Source organism: Lepisosteus oculatus, chromosome 2, assembly GCF_040954835.1.
Source record: "Lepisosteus oculatus isolate fLepOcu1 chromosome 2, fLepOcu1.hap2, whole genome shotgun sequence".
Lineage (NCBI taxonomy): Eukaryota > Metazoa > Chordata > Actinopteri > Semionotiformes > Lepisosteidae > Lepisosteus > Lepisosteus oculatus.
The window spans coordinates 5858505-5877829 of record NC_090697.1 but is presented as its reverse complement, the minus strand read 5'-3'; the positions used below and the strand labels follow the sequence as shown (position 1 = coordinate 5877829).

At 39.4% G+C, this 19325-nt stretch overlaps 1 long non-coding RNA gene across 1 annotated transcript; it reads right to left on the bottom strand.

Moving 5' to 3' along the window:
• Positions 1 to 1336: 1336 nt before the first annotated feature.
• Positions 1337 to 19194, bottom strand: LOC138225587 (uncharacterized). The gene is made up of 4 exons (XR_011184043.1): positions 18999 to 19194; positions 15155 to 15313; positions 13496 to 13753; positions 1337 to 1508 (listed from the first exon to the last, which is right to left on the bottom strand). It is a non-coding gene; the product is annotated as an uncharacterized lncRNA (long non-coding RNA).
• Between the last annotated feature and the right edge of the window lie 131 nt (positions 19195 to 19325).

Sequence of the window (19325 nt, the reverse complement as noted above, 5' to 3'; positions counted from 1 at the left end):
CTGACCCCTTTTCCCAGCCCACCTTAAAAGCCAGGAGCTGACGCTCATCCTGGCTCTGCATCTGGTTTCCGCACCGTGCGAGTCCGGGACCTGGAAGCGCCTGGTCCCGTTAAGGTTTTAATCTCTGTTCCCGTTCCCTGTCCGCCGGTTCTGACCCGGTTCATGGTTTTAATTCCTTGTTTGGATGGATCACCTGGCTATGGACTTATTCTGGTGTTTTTGGATTCCCTCTATGGATTACTTTTGGATTGTTTGCCTCAGCCACACCTCCCCCGTGCACCAGCACACTTTGGACACAACCCCCTGTTTTCAGCCCCGTATTCCTGCATGACCTTTTCCTGCTGCTTCCCACTTCTTCAGATTGTGTCGTCCGCATAGGGTCCGGAAAGAACTGTCCGTTACACCAGCCCCGTTCCTAGTCTTCTTTTCCCTGTGTTTGTTTCACTCCCAGATTCTATCGTCTGCAGAGGGTCCTGAAAAAACGCTTCATGACAGACCAGCACTGTCGGTGGTTATCCTGTGATGAACTGGTGTTCTATCCAGGGAGGAAGTCACATGCTATATTGTGACCTTAACTTCATGGAAACCAGGATGAGCTCTTGCCTGATGAGCTGTTCTGGCTCAGGTGTAGAAATTACCTACAGTATGTACTGTACTATACAAACTACCTAGGCTTGTGTGATGATTTCTTCAATTGAAGTTAATTTACCTAGATTTATAGTATTTATTACATTTAATAAACATTCATACTGACCTTCTAAGACTGTTGTAGCTTTTTTAAATGAAGCAGGATCCACATTCTGTTTAGATTTACAATCTCACATATTTTGTTTTTAAATTATTTTTAATTCAGACATGGAATTGCACTTAAGCCTTGCATGGTGTCACTGCGCTTAACCCCAAGAATCCTGCAGAGATCTGCTACAATGTGGCACAACAGTACATCGAAAAACAATTGGTATATAGAGTAGAATGTTTTTTTGTCTTTGTTTCCTTCTATACAGTTAAAATACTTGAGCTATAGGAAAAGTGAGAGAAAATTGTTTTCCATGAAAAAGGGTGGAGTGGTGGCTCTATGGCTCAGGATCTGCACCTGTGGCTGGAGGGTTGCTGGTTCAAATCCCACTACGCTGTTGGGCCCCTGAGCAAGGCCCTGAACCCCAACTGCTCCAGGGGTGCTGTATGAATGGTTGACCCTGCACTCTGACCCCAAGCTTCTCTCCCTGTCTGTGTCTCATGGAGAGCAGGCTGGGGTATGTGAAAAGATGAATTCCTAATGCAAGACATTGTGTATGGCCGATAAAGTGATCTTACAAAGCAAGCTATTTTCCTCAAAGAGCATAAAACTGAACTTACACTGTTTGCGTTTTACTGCTTTCAGCCTTCGTGTAGGAGTGGAACGCAATGCTGATCGTTAGTGACTAATTCTGAGGCTCAAAACCTCTGGTGAAGCTGATCATCTGTGCTGATGTCACGCAGGCAGGCCGATTCATTCAAGCAGCTCTCCCCTTCAAAACACACAAAGATCCATTGTTTTACACAAACAAAATCTTACAAAACATCCACCTTGAAAATGTTTCCTAAAACAGAAATCTACAGCTGTGGAGCAGCTTGAAGGCCTCCCAGTGGTCAAACTGCATCTGCTAAAGACATAAAATTCAGTTCCTCTTTGACAAGGCAAATGTACTACAGATGGAGCTAGTGGAAGAGGGAGAGCATCATGGGACAGAGGAACTGGCAAGTCCCACGTTCATGGTGTTCATGCACACCAGATCATTAAAGCTTGCTTCATGAAGCTGAGTGCTGTGGCTAAGGATCTGCGCCTGTGGCTGGAAGGTTGCTGGTTCATATACTGCTGCAAGCAGAGGAATCCTACTCCGCTGGGCCCCTTAGCAAAACCCTTCACCCCAGCTGCTCCAGGGATGCAGTATAAATGGCTGACCCTGTGCTATGACCCCCAGCTTCTCTCCCTGTCAGTGTGTCTCATGGAGAGCAACCTGGGGTTTGTGAAAAGACAAATTCCTAATGCAAGAAATTGTATATGGCCAATAAAGTGATCTCATCTTATAGAGCAACTCACCCCGGGCTGTCAAAAGAAGTAAAACTGATGAACTCCCCTAGAATCATATCACCGCTTTAAGAAACTGGAACTGTTTCAAAAGCTTGATACAGTGTGGGACGTACTCCACCCGAAACAGAATGGCTGCAGTCAGCTCAAACGTAAATAATATATTCCTGGTTATTTTTCAAAGCAAATATATGTTAGAGCGGAAAAAAAAACGAGTCCAGTGAAGGGGTAGGCAAAATCGTAGTCAAACGGGCTAGTTAGGTCAGAGTCCACGAGAGTAACAAAAGACTTTCCAGCGAGGGAGAGTTGTAAGGGGGCGAGAGCTCATGCTGAGGAATATGTCTCTAATTATGAGCCTGGAATGCTGTGTGGAGAGGGTTTAAATAGTAAAGGAAGGGGTGTGGTGAAGTAATAGGTTAATTGCTGCCAGCTGGATCCGTAACAATATAATGCCAAATTAATTAGTCTTGACAAAAACGAATGGTTGCGACATGCGTGTTCAGTTGTTCTGTCAAATTATAATATTGATAAAACAAACTGTGAATAATTAGATAGCTCACTTAGTGCTTCGGCTTTAACTCGCCAGTTTGTGGACATGACTACACTTAGGCGAACATCAGCACCATCACATCCCCCCAAATGAAGCCCCAAAACACAAAGGTAAATTTCTAACACTAAGCTAAAAGCAAGATGGTTTGGCTGTGGTTTCTCCAGAGCCAAGCAGGATGTGCGTGTAACGCATTTCCCCCTGGCCTTTACCAATCATGGCCTCCTAATAATCCCCTATGAACTGGTTTCATCACTCTGCTCTCCTCCTCACACATAGCTGGTGTGTGGGGAGTGTACTGGTGCAGTTTGACCTATTAACTGTCAAGCCCTGTGAGTGAAGATTCCAGAAAAGTGCTATATAAGAGTAAGGAATTATCAATATTATTCTTATAGCAGTAGCAGGACAGGTTGGATTGGATTGGAACGCTGTGGTGGGAAGCAGAAGACACTGGGCAACCCAAAAAGTAAGTGAAAAGCGGAAGAGATAGCTAGATGAGCGGAATGTATTTCTAGCTAAAGAGAAGGAATATTAGCTATGTATGTGGCTGGAAAAGAGTTGAGGGCCGACACTGACCAGTTGGACACCAGCCAAAAGGATGGGGAAATGAAGATGGGAACCCATTACTGTAGCTGCTTGGACCCGGCTAGGGCCAGCGTGGGGATGAATGAGGGTGCAGCAGATCTGGTACAGACTGCACTAATACCCGCGGGGCGCAGTGGGGATCAGCACCTGGGGGGTCTTGTGGTGGGCAACCAAAGAAGGATTGGGGACAGGGGAGAGACAGGCCAAACTGTATAATACAGCCTGGGGCCGTAGGTGTGGTGGGTTGAATGTTCGACCGGAAATGGAAAGTTGAAGGGGAGAAAGGAGAGCAGGGAAGGCTGGATTAGAAAGAGAGAGAGCTAGAAGGGGGACAAAAGCCCTGCTCGGTCTGTGAGCAGCAAGAGCTGCTTGTTTTCTGTGGAGTTTTGTAACTGGAGAGGCGTGTACATGAGTGATGCTGGGATACAACCATCTCAGATAGAATTTGACCACCACCCAAATTTCTATTCAGTAATACCATTAATTCATCACAAACTGCACCGTATGTTTAAAAAAGGTAGATCGGTGTCCAGAAAACTTTTAAAATGAGCAAGGACACAAACAGCTTTGAGTTTAAATCCGATGGGGTATTTGGTTCAAAGAGATAACCTCAAGATATTCTCTCAAGAAAATATGTTACCTAGGAAACCTCTCAATCTGTGAACATTATTGTTGTGTATGCCTACCAATGCAAAGAGCTAAACTCAACACTCACTATTGGGGTTTTACAGCCAGAGCAATTCTATGAATTTGTTTGGAGAGTGCAGATTTTTGTCATGCTAAAATACACCATTTTGTGAAGTCTGCGTCGTGAAATGGACATACTTGTGAAAAAGACAGCTCTAAGTCCAACCTTTTCAGACTCTTGCGGAATCCACTGATGGAATAAATCATAAAAGCAAACATTCTGCATGAACTGCTGTGTTACAGGAATCCATTGTTAGTTCTTTCTGATACACTGTCAGATAGGTTGTTGCCTTTTAATATGAAGTGTAAGATTCATTTGACATTAACTGATGAAACTATGTTTTCAAAAGTGGTCACCCATGTTCTTAATCAACATCTTGAGGTAGAGAGTGTTAAGTGTTGCAGTGGTGTCTGGAAGCTGCCAGATCTTTAGTAAATGTATGCAGAGAAGAGGCGCTTGGCCTTTAAAATATAAGAAAAATGTACAAAGGATTGCTTTGTACATTCAATTTAATGAGCGTGAGGTGAAGCCCTATCCCTTCCATTTTACCGATCTCTTACAAATTCCACCTTTCCTGTGGCACAGAGGGGCAACACATGCCAGCATGCAGAGTCTCCCTGATGTTCAGGGGCTCCCTGATGAGAGTGTCATGGGTGATTTAATTGCCAATGACCAGAAGATAAGATGTGTCAGGATACCCTTTAGTCTCTCTTACAGCATGTCTACCATTAAGATGATGACTAAACACCCTTCTTCGTTGAGACATCTTATTATGCTGAATAACACTAGCTTTCAATCCCATCTAAGGATAAAAATTATGCTGAAGTAAGATTTCATGTATGACCTGCAACTGCGTGTAGGAAACGCTCAAGTTCCTGATTTTACATTTCAGGCCTTTCTTCTAAATTTCTCAGCTTTATGTTTTCGTTTGCATTTCACATTTCATATTGATTACTTTTTCTTTACTCTAAACACTACCTTTTCATGCATGTTATTCCAAACTGGCATAAGTCTTTAAATGGTTCTTCTACTGTACAGTATATAATCTAATATATACAAGTTTTTTTCTAGCGTATAATCTAAAAAAATGCATGTAAAACAGATTACATTCCGAAAAAGTGATACAAGTTAAAAGACATAATAGTATTAAGAGAAATAATAATAACATTTGATAAAACTATAAACTATAATGTGATAAAGAAACTGCATTTGCATCATTCTATACATACATTTAATTTTCATCAGAAAGGATGAGCAGCAGCGACTGGAAAAAACATAGGCTTTAGATAAGGTAACAATTATACAATTTTTAATACGTTTTGATACTCGATTCTAGAAGGTGTGAAGAATTGAGAAGTCTGAAAGGTACCCCTGTGATTCTTATCTCTTAAAAACAAAGTCATGGCATCAACATATTTAAACATACAGTACAGCAGCTTCTTTGGCTGAGACATTAATGAAGAGTACTTCATTCATGCATATTTCATTTCAGTTACAAATGATTTAGGTATTCTCTGCGTGGCTATTTTTACATTCTTATAACGCTGCTCACTTGTACTATACAATATGCTCTATTGTTTTTAATGAGGGCTGTGCTGAGGCAGAGAACGGGATGCAGGTAGGCCCTGTAAGGTCCCTTACTGTCCCCGGACTGAGTCAAAGGCTGTAACTTCTATTGATACAGTTTTTTTATGCTGTACAAGGCATTTAATATTCATCTTCATTTACACAACTCTGGGTTAATTAGTCTTTATTTGTCCTCTGCAATGCTACAGCTGCCTCTGGTCTCTTCCAGTACAATTAAATCTCAGGGTTTAAACATTTATAGTGCTGAACAAATCCTGTTGAAAGCACTCTTCAATTAGAGAATATACTGTACGGCTGAGGTTTCACACAGAATGAAGAATAACAGGCTATCCTCTTGCATATCATGACTTCCGAAACCAAACATTGCGCATCACAAACAAACAATTCCATATGAACATATTCAAATATATTGCAGGCACACTGTATCTAACAATAGCTTTTTTGGAGAGCTTGGTACACTGAGAGCTAACACAGAATAGGAAATATATTCAATTTTCAAAGGAGCATTTATAGTAATTCTATCATTTACGAGAATTATTGGCTTCAGTTGTTAACGGAGAGTACTGTTGCTTCTGTTTCCTTAAAAATCATTGAATAAAAACAGTTAAGTACTAACAGTATAATAGCTAAAAACTCTCGCTGTTTACTTTTTTGACAACAGGATTAAAACAACTGTATTTTTCAATGCAAACACAGTGTAATCTCTTTGCATCAACTTGTGGTCTCGAGTCAGTTTCAATGACTCTGAGATAAAATAATCAATTGTTTTAATAGAATGACCCAGAATGGGTTCTCAACAATTACTGATTTATATGTAGAGATAAATGGTCTAAATCTTGTAAGAATGCTATTGCTATATATATCTCTGGATCTCCGGAAAAAAAAAAGTAAAACTGCAGCTTTACTGGATGAATGAGTATGACATTGAGTATAAGCCAAATAATCAATGTGATGTGATGACAATGTTGACATGGGCTGTTCCCATGTCTTGGAAACAGTAAACCTCAGTGTTGAACAGTGTCATCAAGTGTCATCAACAAGCAGATGTTTATTATTTGTCATTAATACTGTTTTTTCTCTTTGAATTGCTTTTGTTCAATTGCTTCGCTACTGATATAGATGTTGTTATTATTATTATTATTATTATTATTATTATTATTATTATTATTATTATTATTATTATTATTATTATTATTATTATTATTATTACTCTTCTATTGCTTAGAGGACCTTGAAATTCTGGTCTCCCAGCATCACTTATAGTACCTATCTGGTTTTCCAAGGAATTGTCCAGTCCCAAATCAGGTGGTAGATCTGCTGTTAATTGTACGATTCCAGCTACATCCAGGGCTGTGACTAATAATTTTATCTTGCAGCTCACTGGGATCATACATTGTATATTCTGTGGTGTAGGACATCCTGAATTAGTTCACTAGGATTCTTCTTCATAGTGGTCTACTAATATACAGCTTCTGATGAGACAGGATTCAACCCTTGTGATGAATTTACAAACAAATAAATCAGCTACTAGCTAGGCAGTATCCCATGGCACCCCCCACAGGTGAGAGGAGCTGAGCTACACAGTTAGAGACATATATAACAGGAAAGCACAGGGAGAATACAAACCTCCCTCAGGTCCTGAAATGTATGCAAGCTCTTGTCATCCGGGTTCTCACACAATAAGAAAATGAACACATTTTCTAGACCAGGGTGTGTAGTGATGGGATATCAGCAACAGGAAATGATTCCATATTGAAAAGCTTATCGAATCTTTACAGGGCTCCCGAGAATACAGTTTGCTACCCTCCAAACACGTCAGTGAATTTCCAATGATTAGACCTAAATGAATAGAAAGAGCCCTAGCTTTAGGAGCAGAAAATACCAATCCCGAACATTTATCAACTTAATGCTTCTTCAAGTAGGCATCATGAGGTATGATTTCAGCCCACATTGTGCAGGTGGTTTGAACCACCGCAGGAGAAACCTCCTTCCCTCTGTACCAACAGTATGGTGTTTTTTAAAAAGTACTGGGACCACAGAGTCAAGCAATTTGAATTTGTGATCGTGAGATTAATATGGGCTCCTGAAAAAATTGGCCCCTGTGTGTGTGTGTGTGTGTGTGTGTGTGTGTGTGTGTGCCTGACACACAAGATGCATCCCACCTCACGCCTGTTGCTTGCCAGGATAGGCTCTGGCTCCCCCATGATTCTCAACTGGGGTGAAACAGTTAGAAAATGCATGGATGGGTGGAGGTTAATACGAAATAAAATATCTAGTTTATTTTTAGATAATCCAATGTTTTCCTTTCACTGTATTGGAAAAACACATATACTCGTGCTCACGCCAGTGATTTCACGTGAACATAAGCAGTAGGACTTCATGCAAAGCTTCAGAGAGTAGAGGTCAGTATTTGATGGTTTTCCCTTCGACACAATAACTACACGAGGTCTGCCATCCAATGGGCTCTCCAGACTCTTTGCTGCAATGACTTTGAGCTTTTCCTAGAGCCCTTGAAAAAGCTGTTGGCAGCTGAAACTGCTGGACCCAGAGACGAACCAAGTGAATAATCATAAATAATTATGAATGGGTTTTAAGGTCAACATTTGACACACACTATCTTACACACTATCTTAATAGAAATTATAATTCAATGTGAAACCTCTCATCACTTTATGTAATTTCCTTCTATACAAGCACTATAAAGGTTATAACAGAGTTGGGCTGTGTACCCAAAGTTTGCTTTGGCTCTGCATTTTGATTGTGGTTAGTCATTGTTCCAAATGTTTTAGCATTAACTGCGTCAGAAAGTTTTGTGGCTAGCTGTACTATCTAAACTTCAACTCATGTGCTCCACGTTTGACCTACCTAATCTTTCCCCTCTAGTTTATACTGCTGAATCACTCCTTGCTTCACCACCATTCCTGCTGAGCAGCAAGCTGTAAAAGCTGGTGTGCATCACCACTTAAAAGCTGATTCCTTTCTTTACCATTTATTTTGAATTCTTATGGATATAAGGCATTGTATACAGTAGATGTGAGGTATTCATATTATTATGGGGAACACAGGGTACTAGATCCCTCTGCTGCAATTAGGCCTTGATGAGCTGCAATACCAGCTGATGTGCAGTTTTATTTTGTAAATGTACATACATTTTGTTTCTTTGTCTTTAAAACAAAGATAAAACATTACTCGGTAATTATGACATGTTTCACCACCCATGATTTTGAATAACAGCTTTGGCCAAAACATGAATGTTAAATTACAGATTAAATAGGTCTGTAAATACAGTACTATACCTTTACTACATGAACTGTTTTCTGCACAATTTAAATAGAAATGGATGTCACCTAACGTCCTCGGGTCTACTGCCCAGGTTCTCTGATTGGAATATTTTCAACAGAAAGAAAGCGAACATCCTTAGACGTTTCTGCAGAAAGCTGTAGAGAACATTTACCTGACATTTGCATATTGGCGCAACAAAATATGATGTTTGCCCGATTTTCAGAGAAACAACAGAGAACAGGACAGATTTTTTATTGCATTGCGCCCGATGTCCTGAGTGAAATGGATACACATGGAAACCACAAATACAAAACCTTAGACACTTATTTCAGTTCTTTTTTTTCAGAAATGCTGAGGAAGTGCAACGTTTTGTGTAGATGATACCACATCCACAGCTAGCAAGTCATGTGTTGTGCCTTAATGCCCTTTTATGGCATTAATTGTTTATATAGAAGTGTTTAGATTTCCCTCTAGGGAGCAATAATGACAACAGTTTCATTTCCTGAAATGCAAGTTAGCTCAAACAATTATCATCAAGAAATACATGTAACATGATTATTTCACTTAGTTCCAAACACTGTGTGTGTCTAAGGAGGATGTTCTGTGTTCAATGGGCTGGGGTTTCCTGGCTCAGAGACACTGGATATGTCACAGAGCACTAACGAAATAATGCTGCTGCCTTCAGGCCCACAGAATACCAAAAATCCTTTCATATAATCTCCAAACAAATGACACAGCATGAGAAAAGACACCAGAAGAAATGACTGTCAGTTTAAGTCTCATTGTAATATGAAATGGATTTAGTTACAATCCTTAATTATTGTATGATGTAAAGAAAATAGTTGCAAAATGTCAACTCTTGATAAAATCAGAAAGAGAAAGGTTGTACTATAAATGGAAAAGCAGAACTGTTTCACTAGTTGCACACACAAGTCCATACAAATGTTTGCTGATTGTTGGAGGCCAAGTGGCCCGTGTAACTTATTTGGTTTTTAATATCTAATTGGTCCTGTTGTTCTTTGTGTCAGGTATGAGAATAGTGTTGGGTACCTTGTTCCAGATATCCACAAACCTTTGTCTAAGATTTGACTCACGATTTCAGTTTTAAATGAGCTTCCCAGTTCCCATCCATGTACCTTGGTGTATGCTTCACTTTTGACACTGAAGACGTTCATTGGCTCAGCTTTGTCAGTGTCCTCGAGGACTTTGAAACCTTGTAGGTCCCCATTATAGATCTCACCGTGTGACACTAGAAAGATTTAGTCCTCTATGTTGGGAGTAAACATTGCTTTGAGCACAGAAATATACCCAGTCATTCTTCACTGGACTGATTCAAAAGCAGAAATACCTTTTTGAATAGATAACCAACACAATATTCTAAACCGGGTATTCTTTTGACACAATATCTCCTGACTCAACTTCTGTGCTTCGAGCAATAGTATACATTCTGACATTCTGTTGGCCTTTGTCATTGTTTTCTCATCTGATTATAGAAGATGAAAAGGTGTCAAGTTTTTTTCATACTCGGTGTAGCCTCTTCCTGCTACAGTATATGTAGCCTCTTCTACCCTTTCCTAGTTTGAATTTTGGATTTGCTACCTGCATTGCAACACCTTGCATTAATTAAAAATTAAATGTCACCTGCCAGGTGTTTGTCTTTTCCACAAGCTTAGCATAGCCCATTTTTTATTTATAGTTTGTTTTTGCAACCTGCGTGTAATAGGGACATACCTGCAATAAAGGTCATTGTGAAATGTTTCTTCTGCGGTGTTTGCTAATCCTTTATTTTGGTATCATCTGCAAATGTATCTAGTTTACTCACTCTACCAGAACTATACTAGAGCATTGATCTCAATTAGAAGAAGCGTATACATATGTACTGATATACGGATGCCTACCACCTCAAATTACAAAATTAAGCATTTAGGAGGAACTATGTCAAAAACATTCAGAAAATTGCATGCAGTGGATACAGGGTATACTTTGTGTTCATTACTGCCGTTGCTTATTCCAAAAATTAGAGCAAGACCTAACTTTTATATACATCAATGACGTCTATGCCCAAGATATCCTACTGCCATATAGATGTTCTCATTATTGTTTCTTTTCTCACAGGTGAATTTCTTATCTTGTTAAATTGAATTGGAATGATACCAGCAGGATGAGATGATTAGTTTATCTTAATCACTAAAATAAATCTTAAATGCAATTTTAGAATAGAGTATACAGGGTTACTGCCTGTGACCCTCAGATATTGGATGGGTATTTGAATTAATGCACTGAAGAAAGACACACAAAACTACTGTAACATACAAATTGTCCTTGAACAGTGGAAATTAATACTCTACATCAAAATTCAATCAATACCTCCTTCAACAATTAGATGCATTCTGCTATTGTAAAGTCATATCCAATAGTATCCATGGTGTTCTTATAGATAGCTCCACAGATAAAGGAAAAATCACATGGTATAAAATTAAGTGATATGCCTCTGCCACAGATAGGAAGACACTGGAAGACCTCCAGTGTCATATTTTATGCTCTACAACTTTCTTTTCCAGTTACAACAAAATTCCCCCTGTGATAATACATCTTCCACTGTGCATCACAAGATGTAATTTACAGAAAATATTTGTTGTCTAAGACTACAGCTATTGTGTTGGATTTTATGATAATGGCTTTTAAAGATATATCTTTTCCTCCCCTTTATCATTCCCTTTCCTGTATTCAGGTGTCACCCTCTCTTAAACAAATGACAAAAAATGATGCTAACTCCTTCTTGTCATTCTTGAGGGGAAATGGTGAAGATGTTTCTTCTGTGCAGAGAAAGAGTGTGATTCCAGACTCTTCATCTGACATACCAATGACTAGATGGTAGATTCTCTTCTCTGCTTCAAGGCCAAAGATTTACAGTAAATAACTTTCATCCATCCATTTTTATGGACCCTATCCCAGGAGGAAATGAGCACAAATCAGGGTTCACCCTGGATATTCTATCTCAGAGCACACACCGGCGCACCCTCACATCTGAGCCAATTTAAACTCAATAAACTCATCAAGACAGCTGGCTCTGTGTTGGGGCTGAGCCTTGACCTCCTGGAGGTGGTGGCGGAGAGGAGAATGCTGACCAAGCTCACAGCCATCATGAGCAACGCCTCTCATCCGCTTCATGGGACTGTTACTGGGCAGCGGAGCAGTTTTAGTAACAGACTGCTCCAGCTACGGTGTTCAAGGGAACGTTTCCGCAGGTCTTTCCTCCCGGCGGCTGTCAGGGTGTACAACACTGCCCTAGGCTAGGACTGTTAGCCCTTTATCTGCTCATCTATGAACAGCATGTTGCACTATTGTAGTTTTTGGACACTGTATTAATATACTATTTATACAGTGGTACTTTCAATCTGCATATACCTATGAGCATTTTGCACATATTTTCTTGTTTAACAGTGACTATTAGCATATTTTGCACACACCTAACTCTATCTTATTTTGTATTGCTGCGTTTATTTTAATTTTAGTCTATTCTGATGTCTGTCTTGGTTATCTTGGGCTGGGCTGCTGTAACGCCTCAATTTCCCTTCGGGATCAATAAAGTCTTATCTATCTATCTCTATTTTCCCAGAAGTCAATAAACCTACCAGCATGTCTTTGGAATTTGGGAGGAAACTGGAGAACCCAGAAGAAACACAGGGAGAATATACAAACTTCATCCTTTTTATCAGAGTCAGAAATGATTTGAAAAAAGAGTAAGCAGATAAAATTGCAGTGAAATTCATTGTTCTCTGCTCTAGACATAACAATCTAATGTAAGAAACAGGAAACTGTTATTGCAGGTGTTTGTGTTCTGCATGTGCAGTTGTGAATTAAAATTGACATTTGTCAAAAAGAAATGGAGACTTAAAGTGAAAGAAGCCCTTTTTAAGTACATTAAGAAACGTGAGGAATGAATAATATTAAAGATTTTTTTTGTTACGCAATAAATTGTCATGTCAACATGAGAAATTCTGTGTAGTCAAAAAAAGAGGAACATAACTTATCACATACAGTATATCAGAAGAAATTACAACGCAATCAAATATCGTCAACAGAAATAGTTTTAATCTAGTTTTTTTTACAAGAGATACTTCTTAACAAATTCATGCAGAGTTTATAGTTCATTTGTATTGGATGAAAGATCATGCAGTGAGTCGCATTTTGTCACCCAAGTATTTAGAAATCATTACAAGATTCGCCCTTATAATTACATTTTTTTTCGCCATAAAGAAACAATCTTATTTCTATAAACAAACCAGACAAAACAACATAAGGTTTCTGTTAAGTTTGGTTTCACTTTTAAAGGGGTTTTTGTCATGCAGCAGAGCTAAGTTATGAAGTTACTCCTTATTGAAGTAAAATTGCAGTCAAGATCTGAGAAAGACAAAACTGCAGCTGGTCTTATAATAAAGAAAAAGGCATAGTCAGAAGTGATTATTAAAAAGGGGAATATTGTAATTAGTTCTGTGCTCCACCAATGTCTGATGTCTCACAGAATTATTACACGAAATTCTTGAGAGCACTATTCAACATGTAATATTAAGTAAGAAGGAAAAGTTAAAAAAATCTTTTGGATCAAGTGTCTGTTCTATTTTTTCATTTAAAAATTTTAATTATTTTTAGTTGTCAGTATTTGTTTCTTTTAAACACGCTAATAAGACAGACCATCAAACTGAATATAACCACAAAAACAGAATAAGAAAGGTACCTCAGACATCACCTTGTCCAAGTGTGTTTCTCTTTTAACATCATTCTTCTTTCAACTTGTTATGGAACCACAGCAATGTCTGTTACTAGGCAACTTAAGAACATCAGCAGATATCCAACATATTAAAGGACTATAAGTTGTGACATATTTAAGACTGAACAATGAGTTTCCATGGTGAGGATATTTCTGGAAGCTGTATTAGTTCTCTTTGCTCTTGCTGAAGCATCAAAAGGCAAGCTGTGTTCATGGAAACCCATCCTGCAGAATGAAGACATGGGTGTATTTGACAGCTGAAATTGTCCATTGTATGTATTAACGGTGATTCCTAATGTGTTAGAAACTGTGTTAGGAAATATTGTACACTGATTTTAAAATTTTCAGCAATATATAACATGTTAAAAGCATTTTGTGGCTTAATTGAACAGGCTTCTGAGAATCACACGCATAGATTAGATACGCTGCTGGTGCAAAATCATTTTCAATACCAATGTCATAAACAACAATGAGTTCTGACGTCCTTTTCTTTACAAGTATAGCATAGTTTAAATAGATCAGTGCTTTGAATATTAATATTGTTTATTAAAGGTCAGATGACACATCACAGCATTTTGGAAAACTAAAGATCCTGTTCTCAGAAAACTTTGTGTATGAACTGTCATCCTATTGTGTGTTTTCTTTTATCAGGAGAGCGGAAAAAGACCCATATGCGTAGCGGCGAGACAGGAAAAAGGCCCGGGCTCGTTAGTGCAAAGAGTTCAGGAATGCCGTATAGAAACCTATGCCCTCAGGTAGCGGACGTGGGGCGCCCTGGTGCTAGGCGGGTCTCAGGACATCTGAACGTCAATGCTGAGCGAGGACAGAGTGCAAGACCCGGAAATATATAGCCCAAGGGAAAGAGAGGGACAGGAAGGACAGCAGACAGGAAACAAGGGACAGGACAGAGAAGGAGCGCCCTCTGGCTGCAGAGGGCGTGACACCTAGGGTCAATTTTCCCAGAAGTCAATTAACTTACAGTATGTTTTTTTGGACTGTGTGAGGAAACTGGAGGACCCAGAGGAAACCCACGTGAACACAGAGAGAACATCCAATCACCATGCAGAGAACAGCCCAGGATCAGAATCGAACCTAGGTCCCCATCACTGGGAGGCAGCAATGCTGACTACTGCACCATTGTACTGCCCACAAAATGACATAGGAGACAAAAATATAAATAGCACCCCCAGACAGTCCCTGCCTAAGGATCACTATAATATAGTCAAGCAACTACAATGGAATCCACAAGCAACAGGCCTTTAACTATGGCAGGAGCAACACACCAAGCCTCCACTGCCAGCACTGACACTCCCCTGCAACTACCAGTTGGCAAACCCCTGAAATTAAGCAGGTGTGAGCCTGGTCAGTACCTGGATGAGAGATCTGCTGGGAAAGCTAAGGTTGCTGCCGGAAGAGGTGCTAGTGAAACTAGTAAGGGGCGCTCACCCTGCAGTCTGTGTGGGTCCTAATGCCCCCAGGATAGTGATGGGGACGCTATACTATAAAAAAGGCGCTGTCCTTTAAATGAAACTTCAAACTGTCTGTAAAGAGTCCTGACTCTCTGTGAAAATGTGTGTTTCTTGAAAAGAGTATGGCATCCTGGCCAAATTTCCCATTGGCCCTTACCAATCATAGCCTCCTAATACTCCCCATCTCTGAACTGCCTTCATCACTCTGCTCTCCTCCCCACTGAGAGCTGATGTGTGGGGAGTGTACTGGTGCACTATGGCTGCTGTCGCATCGTCCAGGTGGGGCTGCACACTGGTGGAGGGGAGTCCCCATTACCTGTGGAGTGTCCAGAAAAGCACTATATCATCATTATCTCACGGACACCGTGGGACCTGGCAGTAAAATGTTCTATTTAAATACTATCAAGTCAGGTTATAATCCATTTAAAGTCAGGAGAGTCAGAAACCAGACAGATTTGGTGCCGCTGGGAGAGGGCCAGATTAGAATAATACCTCCAGCAACATTGCTGCAAAGCTTGTTCACAAACCCCTGCAACCCTCTGAGTAAAGACCTGCTTCCTGCTCTTAGTTTTAAATGCATATCCATCTATAGTCGTTCTCACTCACGCCCTCTCATTCATTCATTTGTGTCCTGGGGTTTATATTTCACCATTCATTCTCAAGACTTCACTGTGATGACTTTGGGGATTTTGAGTACTTGAATCAGGTCTTCCTGTAGTCTTGTCTGTGCAAGATTTATTTAACCTATTGGTATACTGTAGTTCCACACATTCCTTCTTAATTCAGAATGTATGTGCTTAGTGCTTTTTTATAATGTGGTGCCCAATATCCTAAATGAGGTCTTACTACTTGCACAATATAACATAGCATTTTTTTATTTAAATAAAAAACATTTTAACTATGTACCCTAGCATTCAATTTGCCTTTACAGTGCTTGCACAGTGTTTGCTTAGCTTCTAAGTTTAGTAAATTAACTATGCTGACTATACCACAATCTTGTTTGTTACTGACATCAATTAAGAAAATGTTTTTTTCTGATTCCTAATTTTCTCAGCGCTGACGCAGCAAAGCTGACTTGGGGATTGTTTTCCCATCCAAATATACATTTAATGTTAACAATGCTAACGGTTTTACAGCAATTTATTACATATGTTCGCACGCATGTTAAAAAAAGGCCACTGAAACATAATGAAAATGAAATGCCAGTTTGTTCTCAGCTCCTTCAAGCCAGCGAAACGTATTGAGTATGCTTTCTCCATGAATCCGACCCTACATGGTATCTGAGGCTGAGCTGGCAAATACTTTGTGTGCTTCTGATGCATCATATTTTATTTGGTATTTTTCCCCTAATGTGTTATGTGTTTATTAAAGATGATCATTTTCATTTGCCTGGGCTTGGTTTATTTCTTGTCACTTTTCCCAAGTATTTTCTACATGTTTTGTGTCTCACTTCAGAATCTGTAGGCAGAATCCGTTCCTGTGCCCATCAGCAGCTGTGCCAAAGAGCACAGTCTTATTTTTTTTGCATTTACATTTCTTCTGGATGTTTGGAACTAACCAGATGGTCATTGGGTCAGAAACCAATTACAAATTGGTTCCGAGTTCTTGAAAATGTAAAATAACAGGAAAGAGTTTCTTACTAGCAGAGCAAATAACAGACTAGTATTTAAAATGCATTTTCTTTCTATTTATTCTTTGTAACGTGGTGTTCAGATTTAATTATACAGATTTACAAGTTCTTAATATAAGGTTATATTTTTGATTCCTGGCTTCTGTCTCATGGTCCTTGCATATATTTTCAACTGCCAGTTCTTAAAGAGGAAACTAGCAGAGCCCATGTGTTCAAAAGTACTTCACATTTGTGCAGAGGTAAGTAATATGTGTTAACACACCTTTATCAAGTGTTACAAGGAGAAAAATCATGGATGCAGGCCTTCGGTTTTTGTTCTGTTTTTTTTTTTCAAGATAGCTGCAGACAGTATCAAGTTTGAGATAAGGGGAAATCGAAAGAAGTAAAGAGAAACATGAAGTCAAATACCAGACTGACAAGGAAGTCATGTGAAAGTCAATTGCGTTGTTACCACAAGACTATGTGTGTACAACTTGACAGACAATATTAGAGACAGCCTTTAGTCTTCTGTGTGTCACTAGACCTATAACGATTAAGTGGAGGGAGTTTGATGATGTGGAGAGGTAGTATAGCCTCACGTTCTTCATATATGACAATACACACTTGTTTGTGTGTTTGAGGCTCACATTGTCAAAACAACCTACTCACCTGACTGGATAAACTGCAGCCTATCAGCAGACGATGATTCTGCATTTCTCAAGTTACTGTTGAATAAAGGACTGGTATGACTGTTACATATTCTAATCACTCATCTATTCGTTAAACTGCATACAGAGGGTTTAATGCATGGTTTAGCATGGTTTTCTTCTTTCTTTTCAGGAATTTACTTTGTTTTCACAATGCTTTCCTTTGGTTTTACAATCTGTTCAGTGCTCCTTGCTAAAACTAAACTAGGATGATATAATTGCAGCATTCGCTGACATTTATCTTCTTTCAGTGCTCAGTCTGAGTATTCAATGTGTGAATAAGAATGTTTAAATTCCCATTAATAGTGATAATAATAATGGCCTTTGCAAGACATTGCAACATAGTGCACATTCAGAAGGACAATGTCACACAGCCGTACAATAATTGACTGCATTGTTAATCTAACGTAGTTAAACCACTGTCAAAGAATGATTTAGGGGAGCTCACCAGTTTTCTTACTGTCAGGACTTTGGTGTGCACCTCTGCTATGGATCCTACATGCTTTTTACCTGGGCATGTACTCAAATCTCATTGCTCCTGCCCACTGAGCTGTACAAAATTACCAGCATTTGCTGGGGATCACCGTGCAATGGCCTGGTGTCCCATCCAGTCACAGAAACTAGGGTACGCTCTGAGTTGTCGAGGCTGTACGCTCAAGCATACGCTGCGTGTGTATGCAGGATGTCATTGCCATTAATGTGATATACAGAAGGAAGCCCTGGTAAAAGTTCTAAATTACTGTTCAGTTTAAGTAATGCAAACTTCCATATCACCCAGCCCCCACAGAAATTGCAACACATTCATGAAATAATAATTGCACGATGAAATTATGAAGGATGAGATGAAGGATGAGAGTAAGATCGAGGTCATTTCAAATACATTTTTAGTTTTACACATGGCAATGTGACTCTTGGATCATTGACACTGGACAGTTGGGACTGGCCAACATTTGTGTTAAAACGTTTTGTTTCAGCTGTACTCAAGAACACTCTAGTAATGTTAAACATGGATTAAGATTATTTGTTTCTTTCTTTCTCTTTCCTTTTCCTTCCTTAATAACAACGACTAAATTACATTCAGTTAAATTAGGTGGGTAGCTGCGTCAGCATGCGTAGGCTGCAAAGGAACAAGTAATAGGTTTATTCCATGCTGAAAAAAAGAAGAAAACACGACGTTTTGGCCGTGGAGCCTTCTTCAGGTGACAAGAAAAAGGCTAACGAAGGCTCCTGAAGAAGGCACCTGACACCTGAAGAAGGCTCCACGGCCGAAACGTTGTGTTTTCTTTCTTCTTTTCTTCAGTTAAATTAGACTACAATCTCAGGTGTATCTGAAAGGGAGAGGGTTTCAGACCCTATTTGCAGTCATTACCTCTTTTGAGTATTCACAAGTATCTGTCTTCAGCTTTACCTTTGTTGCAGAAGAAAAAACTGCACTCAATTAGCTGTGCCCTCCCAATTTCCATCAACGTTACAATAGTGTGTCTAACATCACCTTAAGACCATTTTTTTGCAATGAAGAATTCAATTCGCACTGGCTTCAAAAAGCACCAATTAAAAAGCAAATCGCGGCACGTACCTGTGAAGTGAAATATGCATTGCTACTCTGTTTTGGGATCTAAAAACAAGTGTTAAACCACTAACAAAAGATCAGAAAGTAAGTAGAAGTTAATCAAGGAAATGATTACCTCAAAGACTCAGCCTCCTTAGTGAAAATAGGAGAGAGATGGAGACAGTATCAGGAAAGACGACGATGGATGATGATTTCTTTACAGAATCTGTTCAAGTACTCTTAAAAGCAGAAGCAAAGAAGAAAATCTAATTTACAAAACTTACCTTAGTGTATTCAGTAAAACAATGCTTGTACAGTTGACCAAGCTTGTTTGTCACTGGTAATCCTTACTACCATATAAAACCTTTACAGAGGAGAACCAACCTTTCTAAAGCATTTTGAAAGGGTTAATTTAAAAGAAAGTATGGAATCTTGCTCTCTTGGATATCCTGTTTCGGCCTCC